The 5,123-nt window shown below is 41.0% G+C and overlaps 1 long non-coding RNA gene across 1 annotated transcript in view; it reads right to left on the bottom strand.

Moving 5' to 3' along the window:
• Positions 1–669: 669 nt before the first annotated feature.
• LOC147032225 (uncharacterized) overlaps positions 670–5,123 on the bottom strand; it is a 54,357-nt gene continuing 49,903 nt past the window's right edge. The window contains exon 3 of the long non-coding RNA XR_015055086.1: positions 670–1,187. This is a non-coding gene — a long non-coding RNA (uncharacterized LOC147032225). The remainder of the gene's footprint in view (positions 1,188–5,123) is intronic.

Here is a 5,123-nt window from a genome sequence, read left to right as displayed (position 1 = left end):
TCAATATTCTCGATGGTACGCGATCTTGTTGAATTTCGTCAAGTCCTGGCCCTATGGGCCATTTTTATTTGCTTGTTCATCTGTTTTCTCTGCAACTGCTTGCATGATTGACACAAAACTTTCAACATAAAAGCATCTACCCAGGGATTTTTTTTAAAGCTACATGATTATTGGATGGAACATGCAGCCAGCATTCCAAAAAGTCTGTTTTCTGTTGGCATGTGTTGCAGGGTGTTTCACGTATGAGGAATAAATGGATTCGACCTCGTTTCGCTCAGCCTCGGCCAAATTATTAAAGATCTGCTGCAAATTTCTGCCTCCTGCTAGGAAGAAAAGGGACAGTCTGAAATCCGGTATACTACAGAAATCTACAAGTATTTTCGGACAGAGATTTATAGGCGTCCAGACTCGAGATGAAGAGCACATTGTGGAAATCCAAGCTTTCCTTTTTAACTGACTGCAAAAAGAGAAATTGATGGAATGGAAATTACTCGTTAGGAGGCATCCAGAGGAGACGAGGCAAGACATTTTGTTTATATAAGCAGGTGTGACTATTGTGGGATATTGTTTTCCCTCACCAATACATTCGTCTGAGCAGAATGAATTTAACAACACAAAAGAGACAGATGAGATAGAGGGAGGGGGGGAGGGGATGTCAAATACAGTACAGTGATTTCGAATTTTAATCCCAATGTGATTGTGGATACATTCTCTTGAAAAAAAGAATCCGCAATTTATATTAACATTCCTGCATTGTATTAATAGAGTAGTCAGGTTTGTGCAAGAGGCTGCAGCAGGAGTTCCACTCAGTTAGAGGTACGAAGGGATTTTGTGCTCTTTTCTATTATTTTTTTTTCTCCTCCAAACTCCACCAGCATTCCCTTCATGATGTGTAATAATTACAGACTAATTCATTATGCAAATCCTTCACAGGTAAGTACTGGAACTGATTTCACAACTCTTCCTAATTCATGCTCGTTGTTTATCAGAGAAAAGGCAATTACGCTTGTCTTCACTTTCCAAAGAACATTAATACAATGAAATATGCATGAGACAAAGTATTTTTCTTCCCGGATTTCATTTGAAGCTGGTAATGCACTTTGAATTAATCCGATTTTCCTTTCGCATCCTCCGCACCTGGCCCACTCTCGTTGATTCGGAGAATTTAATGACACCAGTTTCAATGCCTGCAGTGAAGACAAAATGTAGATTCTTTCACCATTCGAAAGATCCTTCTATGCAGGAAAACACTGTTAAGTTCGTCTAATTCTAATAAGAGAAGTGAAGAGGTCACTTAATGTTTATCAGTGATAGAGGAGTGTAATTAATAAGACCGAGGAGCATGCAATCCTTCACCCAGAAAGTGACACCAAGGGTCTGGAGATATAGAAGAGATCACGAGAACTTGCAAGTGTATAACTTCAGGGAGTTTACATACAGAGTTTGTGGCGTGCGTTGTTGTGCATTTTCCAAGTCATCAAACTGTGGCCTTTATAGCCTCAGGAAGTTTTAATGGTTCTGAGTTAACGATTTCTGAGCAACGTCATGTTAAAATTGACGTTATAATTTTATGCTATTTCGACGACGAATTTATACCTGTTCATTATCATTATAGAGATGGTCATAATCAATTTATACTTATCACATATTTACAGATAACTTGAACAAAAGAGAGAAAGAGAAAGAGAAAGAGAAACAGACATTGCAGACGTTATGATGACAGCTGCAGATGCAGTCATCAAAGTAGAAGCTGGATGTTTCAATATTTATCACATTTCATTAAGGAGCTGTTTGTCACATGCAGAATTCATCAATTGCATACATCAATCACATGGAGGACAAAGGAATTAGCAAACATCAGTGTATCATAGCCTGGTGTTGGCTTAATGGTTAAGGTGGCTGGCTGAATATATCTGGGTCTTGATCTCAAGCCCTGTCAGCCGTTGAATTAATACCAGGTGGGTTGACTCAGCCTGTCATCCTTCCAAGGTCAGCAAAATGAGTACCAGCTTATTGGTAACGGGAAATTGCATGAGTGGCACAGCCGTGTCCCCAGAAAATGAGGCAGCCAAGCAGCCACAAGCTGCATAAAACAACACGAACAACCAGAACACCAATGTACCATCATAAATAAGAGTTACAAGGACATTAGTAGACAATGGATAAATATGTAAAATATACATGGGGATTAAACCAGGGTTTTACAGCATCATGAGCTATTGGTTGAGATGGGAACACCAAACAAGACAACCTAACATTCGCATCGCCACAAGAAACGAGGCTTATTGTATTGCATTTACTGTTGGTGTGTGCTTCAAGGCAGTGGGGACACGAGTATTGTATTGCGGTGGTTAAATAGGCTACACAGAGGTGCAAATATCACAAGAATCTAGATCTTGAGAATACAAGGTGCTTTACTTTCTGATAAATACTCATGTGTTTGTTCCTGAAGGCTCCAAACGTTTGTAGTATTAGATACTGAAAGTGAAATTATTACAACCAACCTCGATCCTATGTCAATACATCAAAGAATGAGTTGCTTGAGATATATATATATATATATATATATATATATATATATATATATATATATATATATATATATATATATATATATATATATATATATATATATATATATATATATATATATATATATGCAACAGTCGAGCAATTTTGATTGGACTGTTTGGCTTTTAATATAAACTCATGGCTGATGATGCTGGAAACTCATCTTCCGGGTCTGGGTTTACAGCAACGGCAGCTTCTCTCGGGTTCTCTGCTGACTTTCTCAAAGTTAAGTTTCTGGTCGTTATTTGTCCCGTTGTAACTGTTTATTTTCTCACCAACAGGTTTCTGTGTGTTCCTAGCTCGGTTTTGTTTCAAAAATCGTGCTATTTTGTGAGTTTTCATCGACCTTGTCTTACCGGGTTCCTTGAGGCCCACCCATCCTTACCCTCGAGGTGTACAATCGTTTTTATTTGTATTCTCTCCCCATTACCTTCAATTCCTATTTTCCCCCACTTTCCCAACGTCCCCCATACCTCCCAACGAAACACATTGTTTCTTTTCTTAAATTTTAATCAATCCCCCCCCCCAAAAAAACTACCATAACCACGAGTCCCGATCCTTCTTGTTCTTCTTCTTCTTCCTTCGGCCGGCACACCATCTTTCTTCTACTTGAGCTGACCCTCTCTCACCATTACCTTCACGATTTCTTCCTACAATTTTCCATCCCGAATCTTACCTAATCTTCAAAAATCCATCAAAAAAATAATAATCTTCCTTGTATCCTTTCTATCTATACACCTCCTGTAACCATGTGTCTGTCTCCCCTCTTCCTGATACTTTTCATCGATCCATCAGCTTCACTCTGCGTTTACCGTTCCAAATTCACCACACACCTCCACGATTTTACTTCAACCTTCCCTTTTCCGAATGTTACGCAATCTTTCTTTAAAATAAATAAATAAATGAATTCACTTTTGACGATACACTTCCCACAGCCACGTGCTTCTCCCATAACCACGCGATCTGTTTCCACCCTCTGTGATTACCGATCCAAATTCACCGTTCACGTCATGATTTTTTTCTACAACCTTTCCATTAACTCATCTGATGAAAACTTTCTCAAAAAATAATAACAATAATTTTTTTTTAATAAAAACTATCTTTATTATGCTTCATCTTCCTCTTTCACACGTGTGGTTCTCATTACTGTATCATAATGCACTACTCTTTTTCTATTTCAACAGACTGCTCTCAATTCTACCTTTCCTTCATACCTTGCCTAAAAAAAAATCAAACTGTTACAGCGTTTGATCTCTCCATTCTCTTAATTCTCCTTTATTACATCCCTCAAGAAATGTCTTTAATCACATCTCTGAGCTAAAAAAAAATTTAAAAACCCAGTTTGCTATGGATGTTCGCTTTCCATCAACCATTCTTTTTTCCCAATTTCAGTGCCAACTCACCCCTCTTACCCCTCCCTCTCAAAGCAATCATCACACTCTTCTCCCTCCAAGCTTCCCTCTCACCTTTCTCAAAAACTTCCCCTCACCCTTTTCCCTCAACTAACCCCACCTCACCCTTCTGCCTCAACTCTCCCCACTCACTCTTCTCCAAGTTGCCCCCACCCCCTCACATCCACAAATCTGCCTCCTTCCCCTAGCCTCTCACCTCCACAAATCCTCAGCTGCCTTCTACCCCTCTCCCCCAGCACCACAGAGCCCCTCCACTAGCTATTCTGCAATCCCCCACACTCTTTAAACAAATCTCCTGACCTCCCCCCCTCCTCCCTTGTCCTACCCTCCCCTCCCTCCCATCCCCTGCACCCAAAGCCTGCCCCCCTCCCTCTTCAGTAACAGTATGGACCTCAAATCTCCGGGGTCTCCACTCAAACCTTGAAGATCTTTCCATACAGGTTGCCACTGACAAACAAGACATAATCTGCCTAACAGACACTTTCCTCCCTCAAGGCATCCCTGACTCCCAAGTATCTCTCCCTGGTTACTCCCTTCTCCGTCATGACAGACCTGAGCCTCGTCCTAATGGAGGAGTTGCTCTCTTTAGCAAAGACTATTCCTCTCTCTCCATGCACTGCCCTCACTCCCCCACACCCCCAGGAAAACCTCTGGCTACGGCTTCCCTCCACTCCCTCCTCATGTTTAAATGTGTACTGTACCGTCCACCAAACAGTAATGACTCCATTTACACCTCACTATCCGAAAACATGGACCAACTTCGATCTTCTCATCCAAACTCTCTCTTCCTCATATGTGGCGACTTCAATTGTCATCATGCCAGTTGGCTGGGTGTGGGTACCTCTCTCACCTGTCATGGCACTTCAGCAAAATATTTCTGCGACTCATTGGGACTGACTCAATCGGTCAATTTCCCAACCCAGATCTCACCCAACGGTACTCGATCTCTTCTGGATCTGATTTTGACAAATTTCCCTGAAAATATCTGCTGTTCTTCCTCTGTTACAATTGGTTCTTCAGACCATGTGATTGTCAAAGTAGACATCTCTCTGGCTGTTATCAGAGAACCACCTCGGCACCGTCAAGTTTGGCATTTCACTCAAGTCGACTGGCAGGGTCTCGAAGCAGCCATCAAACTTC

Source organism: Eptatretus burgeri, chromosome 2 (genome assembly GCF_056783735.1).
Source record: "Eptatretus burgeri isolate ZD-2024b chromosome 2, Ebu_testis_v1, whole genome shotgun sequence".
Lineage (NCBI taxonomy): Eukaryota > Metazoa > Chordata > Myxini > Myxiniformes > Myxinidae > Eptatretus > Eptatretus burgeri.
Note: the sequence above shows the minus strand (reverse complement) of the source record. Positions and strands in the feature narration are given on the sequence as shown.